Source organism: Excalfactoria chinensis, chromosome 30 (assembly GCF_039878825.1).
Source record: "Excalfactoria chinensis isolate bCotChi1 chromosome 30, bCotChi1.hap2, whole genome shotgun sequence".
NCBI classification, from domain to species: domain Eukaryota; kingdom Metazoa; phylum Chordata; class Aves; order Galliformes; family Phasianidae; genus Excalfactoria; species Excalfactoria chinensis.
This window is the reverse complement of record NC_092854.1, coordinates 368,742-379,826: the sequence shown is the minus strand read 5'-3', so window position 1 is coordinate 379,826 and position 11,085 is coordinate 368,742.

Below are 11,085 nucleotides of genomic sequence, written 5' to 3'. Positions count from 1 at the left end.
ATGTTGAAACAGGACTTGTTTCTCAAGACCTAATATGGTCTTTCCAGAGGTAGCAAGGGGTATTGTGTATGTTTCAAGCCAACCAGTGGTTGCCACCAACATGGTAAGCACATAAGACTTACAATTGAGAGATCGTGGAAAGTGATATCATCAACCTGCCATGCCTCCCCATATTTATACTTTTGCCATCACCCTTCCCCCTGGAGAGGTTTCATTTTCTTGGCTTATTTTTAATTTAACTATGGCACATGTTTCACAGTCATGAATAACCTGAGCAATAGCATCTATAATTAAGTCCACCCTCGGTCTCTAACTCACCTATATGTCGCGTCTCTTCCTTGATGGCCTGAGGTCTTATGGGCCCATCAAGCTAGGAGTAATTTACCCTTGTTCTTCCAGTCCAAGTCTATTTGAACCACCTCAATTCTGGCAGCTCGATCTACCTGATGGTTGTTTCGTTGTTCTTTGGTAGCCCGAATCTTGGGCATGTGTGCATCCACGTGACGCACCTTTACAACCATATCTTCTGTTTGAGCAGTAATGTCTTTCCACAGTTCTGCAGCCCAAATAGTTTTACCCTTCTGTTGCCAGTTATATTGTTCCCACTGCTGTAACCACCCCCATAAGGCAATGGCCACCATCCATGAGTCAGGATAAAGATAAAGCACTGGCCACCTCTCCCGTTCAGCAACAAGTAAGGCCAGCTGAACAGCCTTTACCTCTGCCAACTGATTTGATTCTCCTTTACCTTCAGTGACCTCTGCAACCTGTTGTGAGGGGCTCCACACAGCAGCTTTCCATCTGCAATGCTTCCCTACAATACAACATGATCCATCAGTGAACAGGGCATATTTCTTTTCATTTTCTGGTAGTTCGTTGCATGGTGGGGCCTCTTTGGCACGTGACACTTCTTCTGCTGGTGATGTTCTAAACTTTTTACCTTCAGGCCAGTCCATCCTCTAATATTCTTTGAGATCAGTGCAAAGCAGGTGGATGACACTTGATAGCAGTTTCACATGGAAGGTTCTCCTCAGGAAACCCCCTGATACTGACGAGTCCAGACCACTCTCAGAGACACTCCTCCTGCTACACTATCAACGTTTGACTTTCCCTTTGGAAAATATTCATTTAACTCCAGAACTAAAATTTATATTCATGAGCATCACCATTTGTTAAGGAGCAGAAGATTATGGAGCTCTTAATTTCTTCTCACTTCCTAATCATGTCCCAGCCTCCCCCTCTTCTCTGCTCTGGTGAGGCCTCATCTGGAATACTGTGTCCAGTTCTGGGCTCCCCAGTACAAAAAAGACAGGGATCTCTTGGAAAGAATCCAGTGGAGGGACACAAAGATGGTGAAGGGCCTAGAGCATCTCCCTTATGAGGAGAGACTTAGGGAACTGGGTCTGTTTAGCCTTGAGAAAAGAAGGCTGAGAGGGGACTTGATCCAGGTTTATAAATACCTGAGGTGTGGGAGCCATAGTGTCGAGGCTGGTCTGTTTTCAGTAGTGCGTGGGGACAGGACTAGGGGCAATGGGCTGAAACTTCAGCATAGGAAGTTCCGCACGAATGTGTGCAAGAACTTCTTTACAGTGAGGGTGACGGAGCACTGGAACAGGCTGCCCAGGGAGGTGGTGGAGTCTCCTTCTCTGGAGATATTCAAGACCCAACTGGACGTCTACCTGTGTGACGTGGTGTAGGGAGCCTGCTTTGGCAGGGGGGTTGGACTTGATGATCTCTAGAGGTCCCTTCCAACCCCTACAATTCTGTAATTCTGTGATCTTGATGGGGGGATTGTGTGCACCCTCAGTAAGTTTACAGACGACACCAACTAGGGAGGGAGTGTTGAACTGCCTAAGGGGAGAAGGGCACTACAGAGGGACCATAGACTCAATCGATGGCCAAGGTTAATGGCATGAGTTTCAATAGGGCCAAGTGTCGTGTCCTGCATTTTGGTCACAACAACCCCAGGCAACCCTACAGGCTTGGGGAGGTGTGGCTGGAAAGCTGCCTGCTGGAAAGGGACCTTGGTGTGCTGATGGACAGTCAGCTGAATATGAGCCAGCAGTGTGTCCAGCTGGCCAAGAGGGCCAATGGCATCCTGACTTGGGTCAGGAATGGTGTGGTGAGCAGGACTAAGGAAGTCATCCTGCCCCTGTACTCGGCATTGGTGAGGCCTGACCTAGAATACTGTGTCCAGTTTTGGGCACCTCAGTACAAAAAAGACATAGAGGTAATGAAGCAGGTCCAGAGATGGGCAAAGAGGCTTGTGAAGGGCTTAGAAAATCAACCCTATGTGGTGAGGCTGAGGAAGCTGGGGCTGTTTAGTCTGGGGAAGAGGAGGCTGAGGGGAGACCTTATCGCTCTCTTCCAGTATCTGAAAGGTGCTTACAGTGAGAGCGGGGAGGTCTCTTCCCACTAGTGACAAGTTACAGGATGAGGGGAAATGGCCACAAGTTGCACCAAGGTAAGTTTAGGTTGGGCATTAGGAAACACTTCTATACAGAAAGGGTAGATAAACACGGGAATAATCTCCCTTGGGAGGTGGTTGAGTCACCGTCTCTGGATGTGTTAAAGAGCCATTTGGATGTGGTGCTCAGAGATATGATTTAGCAGAGGGTTGTTAGAGTTGGGATACTATGATTAGGCTGTGGTTAGACTCGATGATCTTTGAGGTCTTTTCCAACCTGAGTAGTTCTATGATTCTATGATTGTTGATAGGACTAGTAATGACACCCTTTACTTTGTGCCCTCAGGGAGCCTGGCTATGGAGGAGAGAAGGGAGGACACTTTCATAGAATCACAGAATCACAAGGTTGGAAAGGACCTACAAGATCATCCAGTCCACTTTCCAGCATTCCCAAAGCCTCCCTCTCACTTCTTCTTTCCCTGGAGCTCCAGAGCTAGTTGCTCTAGCTCCTGAGGATTTTGACTATCTGTGGGATGCTCAAACCAGCATGCTCCCATTGCTATGTGTCCTTAATGTGTTTCAGGTTATGTCTCAGATTAAACAATTATTCAAGAATGTCCCTGAGAGTTCTGCCCCAAGGTGATTCCTGTGGTGATTCCAGCTCTGGCGGTGAGCTCTGCAGTTGCTCCAATTCCTGCAACAGTCCAACAGCTGCTCCAGCTCCTGCAGTTAACCCCTTGGCTGTTAAAACCCCTGCAAAAGGTCCTGGACGTGTAAACAGATATGCATATCTCCTTGGTATCTATGCATACGTTTGCAACTGCCTATATGGTACGCATGTGAAAATATACTATATGTATCATATATGTATATATGCATAGGTCATAATTATTATCATTTTCTTTTTCTCTGTCTTAGTAAATAGCTTTACAGGGACTGCCCTGAGTCCCTTACAGATCTCCTTGGGACTCTTGAATCTGTCCAGGTCATGCAGTGAAGAGCACCAGAAAATCTCAAGGTCATCTCAGGGAGCAGCTCCTGAGGTATATTCCTTACACCAGCTTTGGAAGAGGCCTCCAGTTCTCTGGTCCTGCTCTGAAGAGGCCCTCTTGTTATGGCAGTGCCTGCAAGGAGACCAGCTCTGACACAGCTGTTCATATTGACAGCTACTGACTGCAGCCCCGGAGTGCTGCTGTAGAGGCAACAGGACTGTTGTCAGACACACAAGACCTACAGGCCTGCACAAAGGAGAGGACTCAAGTCCTCAGTGCGTTGTGGCAGTGTAACGAGAGCAGGAATGGAATGATGTGCAATTTATGAAAGCTGGAATAGTGCTTATTGCAACACTCTGCTGAGAGCGTGCTTGATCTCCCTGTTTCTCATGCTGTAGACAATAGGGTTAACTGTTGGAGGAGCCACAGAGTAGAGAAGTGCCACTGTCAGATGAGGAGCTTAAAAAGAAACCAGCAAGTTCCAAGGAACGTAATGGTCCTTAAGTCCTCTATGCGATGCTCTTAAGATGGAGGGACCAGGAAAAGAATAAAGGAGAGATTAAGGAGTAAAGTTGAAAAAAACAAAACAAAAACAAAAACAAACAAAAACCAAAAACCAAAGGGGTTTGCTGTGACCTGGCATGTGCTAGCCCTGAGCTCTGGGAGAGGGCAAAGGGTAGAGGGTGAGCAGATAGTTTTAACAAAGAGAAAACACAGTGGTAACAATCTGCGGAGGAAGGGTAATTTACTAAATGTAACCAAATCAAACAAAACAAGAGAGAGAAGAGTACCCAAAACAGGAGTCAAACGACGATAGTGTGAGGGCATCATGTGCTTTTCCCTGCGGGGAGCTGAGACAGCCAGAGTCAGAGAGCAGCTGGGATACGGTCCCGAGTGCAGCGATAGAATGTAAGGGCACGGGAGATATACGTTGGGTGCCATCAAGAAAAATTAAGCCAGAGGTTGGTGGTGAAAAAGAAATTGTCAGGGAATTAACAAGAGCTGAGTATCCTCTTCTAGGACCTCTTGATCGGACGCCCAAGGAATCCTGAACTGACGGAGCGCAGAAGAACTTCCTTGTGGATACTGAAGAAAAAGAAACCTAAGATCCCAGAGAAACAACCCCTGCTGCCTACAAGAACTACCATGTTAATGCTGTTGTGTCTTTTGTCTCTGTGTTGGTCACCGGTGGGGGGTGTTCATTTGATTCAACAACCTGGGAATTTGTGGGTTACTTGGGCCAAACAAACAGGGTGAAGGAACAGGGATCGGAGAGATATATCTGGAACAACTTCACTGCAAAGGCACTACTGCCAGGTATATCTTTGATTTGTGGTGACCGGACATGGCAAGGGGTACCAGCAAATGCTGTGGAGGGACCTTGTTATCTGGGAAGGCTAACCATCCTGTCCCCACGTGCCTTTGAGTGGGTACAGTTGGCCAGAGACATGACTAAAGCTCAGAAGAAGCAGAACATCCATACGCTGAAGACGGACTGCGGTGACGGAGTTTGCCTTTGGGGACCAACTGCACGAATCTTCGCATCCATTTTAACCCCAGGAGTTGCCGCAGCGCAGGCACTGAAGGAGATAGAAAGACTAGCCTGCTGGTCCATAAGACAGGCCAATGCAACTTCCGCACTGCTAAGTGAACTACTCGTGGACGTTGATAGCATTAGACATGCCGTGCTTCAAAATAGAGCGGCGATTGATTTCTTGCTTCTAGCACAGAACCATGGGTACAAGGATTTTGAAGGGATGTGTTGTTTTAATCTGAGTGATCACCGTGAATCTTTACATAAGAAATTGGAGGGGTTAAAAGAACATACGGGAAAAACTGGAATACAGGATGATCCTTTTGGGGATTGGTTGGAGAGCTGGTTTGATAAAATTGCACCATGGTTCAAGCAGTTGCTTAAGATGTTAGTTGTAGGGCTTCTTATGCTTTTTGCATTAATGTTGTGTGTGCCATGTGTATTTCACTGCTTGCTAGGTTGCTTACAGCGTATGGCTGAAAAGATGATTTTCACGCAAATAGAATATCATAAGATGCAGGATAGGCTTTAGGGTAAGAATTAGGGATTAGGTGTTAGGAATGAATGGGGTTTATTAGTTGGGTGTATTAGTGGGTTTATAGTGTTGAGTATTGTAACAAGTTAGGCTTTCTTAGCATGGGGAGGGGGAGATGTTGTGTATTAGGCAAAATACGGGGAATATCGGGCTGTTACGTGGCAGGCCCTCCCCCATTTCTGGAAGGATCAGTGACGTGTACAAGGTAGTAGGCGTATTTGAAAGGCATAGTTTATATAAGTGTGTGTTTGCTTGAATAAATCACCATTTTACCGCTCATCTCCTGGGTGTCACTTTGGTAACTGGCCTAGCTGCGAACTTCTAGGGAGTCACGATCGTAAAGTCATCAGCGGCCGTAAAGCCTTCACCGGAGTCTCACCCTGCTTCCTCTTCACGCCACGTCCTCTGGGGATGCCGACCCCACAACCCCCAACCGGGAACCCAAAATGGCCCAAACATTGGTAACACAGAAAGAGGACATTAACTCTTTAACTTCCACTGTTCTGCGTGATGTTCTGTTGTGGAATATCAACAATAGAAATCACAACACCACCACACAGAGGCACTGACAGACGTGAACCTGAAAGCACAGACCCCAGACAGGAGCCCAGGGATGGCCTGTCAGCTGTTGCAGGATGAAGTCACCGCACAGTTTGATGAACAGCCGTGTGCTTCCTGCTGGACTGTGGGTTTCTGAGAACATCCAACCCCAACAGCTCCAGAAATGTCTCACAAGAAGGAGAACAGACAGAGTCACTGCACATCCTTTATTCTGTTAAGGTTCACAGAAAGCCTGGTTCATTATGTACAGTGCGTCTGGTCTACACAACAAAAGTAAAGAGTAACTGATTTGAATAATGTTGTGATAGTGAATAGCAATACAGTATATATACATACAGTATATATACATATATATATATAAAAAAAGAAGTTTTAATACATTACAGTTATAAAAATTGATCAAAACAAAAAGAAAAAAAGAGTTTGCATCAAGAAACAGCATGAGTTCTAAAAGAAGGGAAGTTCAATATTTGTGAAACATATTTTGTCATCATTTTCCTGACTGCATCCTTGACTTCCTGGCTCCTCATGCTGTAGATGAGGGGGTTCACTGCTGGAGGTACCACAGAGTATAGAAGTGCCACCATCAGGTCCATGGATTGGGAAGAGAGAGAGGGGGGCTTCAGGTAGGCAAAAATGCCAGTGCTGACAAACAGGGAGACCACAGCCAGGTGAGGGAGGCACGTGGAGAAGGCTTTGTGCCGTCCCTGCTCAGAGGGCATCCTCAGCACAGCAAGGAAGATCTGCACATAGGACACAACTATGAAAACAAAGCACCCAAAGCCTAAACTGACACTAAGAATGATAACCACAACTTCCCTGAGGTAGGAGCCTGTGCAGGAGAGCTTGAGAATCTGGGGGATTTCACAGAAAAACTGGTTGACAACATTGCCTTGGCAGAGAGGCAGTGAAAATGTACAGGCAGTGTGCAGCAGGGAATTGGGAACCCCAGCGCCCCAGGCAGCTGCTGCCATGGTGGCACAAGCTCTGCTGTCCATCAAGGTCCCGTAGTGCAGGGGCTTGCAGATGGCAACGTAGCGGTCATAGGACATGATGGTGAGAACGGAAAGCTCTGCTGAGAAGAAGAAGACAAAGAAACAGAGCTGTGCAGCACATCCTGCGTAGGAGATGGCCCTGGTGTCCCAGAGGGCGTTGGCCATGGCTTTGGGGAGAGTGGTGGAGATGAAGCCCAGGTCGAGGAGGGCCAGGTTGAGGAGGAAGAAGTACATGGGGGTGTGCAGGCGGCGGTCGCAGGCTACGGCTGTGCTGATAAGGCCGTTGCCCAGGAGGGCAGCCAGGTAGATGCCCAGCAAGAGCCAGAAGTGCAGGAGCTGCAGCTGCCGCGTGTCTGCCAATGGCAGCAGGAGGAACTCGCTGATGGAGCTGCTGTTGGGCATCTGCTGTTCCTGGGCTTGGAGTCCTGTTCAGAGCGCAGAAGATAATGACAAGTCCAAATCAATCTCAGAGACAGTCCTGCTATACTATAAAAGTTCTCCTTTCCCTTTGGAAAACGATCATTTACATCCAGAAGCTGAATTAATTTTCATGAGCTTCACCATCCCTTAAGAAGATTAGGGAGCACTTGCTTTCTTCTCATTTCATAATAGTATCCCAGCCTCCTGTATATTTTCTTCTTTACTGCAGCTGCTCTTAGAGACCCCAGCCCCTGCCTCTGTGCACTTCAAATTGTCTCAGAGAAATCAGTGTGTTAACAGGACAAGTGAACTATTATTGTCTTCAGAAAACAACTATAACTGAACCTTTAAGGAAGGAGAGGCTGAAAGCACTACCTGTGTGAATGTTCACAAAACAACAGATGGATTGCAGAGATATTGGGGAGTCTCAGAGCTGTGTTCAGATTTGACAGCCCCTTTTAGATTGCTACCTGCAACCCTCTTTTCTCTCTCTAAGAACAGGAAATGGAAAATCCCTGCCTTGGTGTTTCTGTTGCAAAGAGCCCTTAGAAACATCCTGCTGTGCAGTGGAGCTGAGATCCCCTGCCCCAGGCAGCAGCTGTGGCAGCACAAGCCCTGCCGGGGGGCTTCTTCCCCCCACACGTCTCCCCACAGCACCCTGGACAGCTCCCCGGGCAGGCTGAGTGCTGAGCCTGGCAGGCGGCAGAGTCCCATAGCCGGCACACAGCCCCTGGGGCACAGCAGGGACCCTGCTCTGCAGGACAGCCCTGGGCACCCGCCTGCAGCCCCATATGCACAGCCTGCAGCCGTGCTGGGACACGCAGCCCTCAGGGCTGTGCTCTGATGCTTCAGCATGGAAGCCCTCAGCTGGAGCAGAAGTCTTTTTCCACAGTAAAGAAACATGCAGTGCCTGCAGCCAGATCTGCTATGGGATGTCCCAGATTTAGTTAACCCTCTATGAATAGCAGCTATATGGCCTGAAGTGAGACTCACCGTGCCATTGCCTGTGAGCAATTCTCCTGCAGCATGCTCTCAGCCTGCTCACACCTCACACATCCTGGAAGCTCTCTCGCCTTTCTCTCCTCTCCTTCTGTCACCTGCAGGCTGTGCTGTGCACAAGAGATGATCCTGGGCACAGCTGTCTCTCTGCAGCTTTGCCCTCTTTTATGATCTCCCTGTATCCCAGGAGCCCAGCCCAGCTCAGCACACCAGAGGATTTGAGTTTCTCTTCCTCACTGCTTCCTCTGGGGCTCCAAGGCTCCCTGATCCTGATAGACAGCAGGGTCATCTCTGGAAAAGGCATTTGGATGTCAGTTAATTTTTTTGAACAGTTGGCACAGACTGATTCCAGAAGCATGGACTGGAGTTGCAGAATCAAAATCTATAACCTGGAGTTAAGTTATCAAGCAGGAATGCATGTATTCAGTGCAGGGTGAAAAGGGATCAATCCTATCTTGCACGCCAGCAAGCAGAAGTGTTACATATTTAAAAGTCAAGCCCATACATATTGAACATATTTCCTGGAACTCATCTACGTATTCATTATTTTCCAGGAACTCATTTGCATTCTGCCCCTCTGTCCAGCATTTGAGCTGTTTGTAGCTGGGTTCTTCCTGTAGTGGTCATGGGGATGAAATCAGACATATTCCGTGCAAAGGCTCAATGTCTTCCACTCTGTCCTTTTTACCCCATCATGTTTGATAGAAGTAGTCTGCTTCTGGCTGCCTTCGTCCATTTAGTGTGCAGGATGCTCTTTCTTTATCGTAACCACACAACCTAGTTCATTGTGGGCCCACATACCTAACTTCTAACTTTGAGTTTAACTCTTTTACTATATCAGGCTGTTTTAACAGATCATTTTTGCCTAGCAGAAGTGCAAATGCCTGACCTGGAAAGATCTGCTCCTGGCCCTTAATAATTAAGACACACAGACGAGGACAGGGACTCTCTGACTTCCCCTTGGTAGGTCTGTCATTCAGCTGGGCAGACAATGTAGGTGTCTCATCTCCAGATGTAAAACCCTGGGGTTAAAAGGAGATTCACTTCCCCATGGACCCATGGGAGATGGGACTAATCTTGGCTCAAAGTAGATGAGCAGGAGTTGCCTACATGCGTGAGCCTCTGGTCTGAATCCTTGGCCTTTCTTAAGATGGAAGTGACTTGCTCAAAAAAAGACATTCAATGAGCACAAGGTGCCTGTGGTGCTCATAGATGTGCACAGCAGTGCCTGCAAGCTGTAGTAGACAACATCTGGGAAAGCCACCTCCTTCCTGAGCATAAGTTGGGGGCCAGATGAGGCATGGGAGTATTCTTGGCCATCCTAAATGACATCAGATGTTCGAGTAATGGGCACCTGAGAGTGCAGCGTTATTCAGCTGACCAAATGGATGAGCTCATGAGAAGAAGAGACAGATCTTTCTCTGTTCCCCATCTATTGCAAATCCCAGAGCTTAAGGCATTCCACCGCTGTGACACACCTACATTCTCTCAGTGATGACACCTTCGTTTGTCCTGGACTCTCATTGGAATGGAAGATATCTGGGGTCTCCAGCACACCCCCAGCCAGCTTTCATGTGCAGCTGTGGACCTACATGAAAGCCATGCCCTGATAGTGTCAGTGCTTAATGAACAACTGTGAGCCCCACAGGGGGTCTCGTACCAGTGTGCCACCTTCTGAACAGAATCACAGAATCACAGAATCATAGAATCACAGAATTGTAGGGGTTGGAAGGGACCTCTAGAGATCATCGAGTCCAACCCCCCTGCCAAAGCAGCTCCCTACACCACGTCATACAGCTCGGCGTCCAGGCGGGTCTTGAATATCTCCAGAGAAGGAGACCCCACCGCCTCCCTGGGCAGCCTGTTCCAGTGCTCCGTCACCCTCACTGTAAAGAAGTTCTTGCGCACATTCGTGCAGAACTTCCTATGCTGAAGTTTCAGCCCATTTCCCCTAGTCCTGTCCCCACGCACTACTGAAAACAGACCAGCCTCGCCACTATGGCTCCCACACTTCAGGTATTTATAAACCTGAATCAAATCTTCTCTCAGCCTTCTTTTCTCAAGGCTAAACAGACCCAGTTCCCTAAGTCTCTTCTCATAGGGGAGATGCTCCAGGCCCTTCACCATCTTTGTGGCCCTCCACTGGATTCTTTCCAAGAGATCCCTGTCTTTTTTGTACTGGGGAGCCCAGACCTGGACACAGTATTCCAGATGAGGCCTCACCAGGGCAGAGTAGAGGGGGAGGATCACCTCCCTCGACCTGCTGGCCACGCTCTTTTTAATGCACCCCAGAATGCCATTGGCCTTTTATGGCTACGAGGGCACACTGCTGGCTCATGGCCAACCTTTTGTCCTCCAGGATGCCCAGGTCCCTCTCTGCAGAGCTCCTCTCCAGCAGGTCTTCCCCCAACCTGTACTGGTGTATGCAATTCTACCTCCCTAGATGCAAGACTCTACACTTGCTTTTGTTAAACCTCATCCGGTTTCTTACTGCCCAGCTCTCCAGCCTGTCGAGGTCTCTCTGAATGGCAGCACAGCCTTCAGGCGTTTCAGCCAATCCTCCCAGCTTCGTGTCATCAGCAAACTTGCTGAGGGTGGTCACTATCCCCTCATCAAGGTCGTTGATGAAGATGTTGAACAAG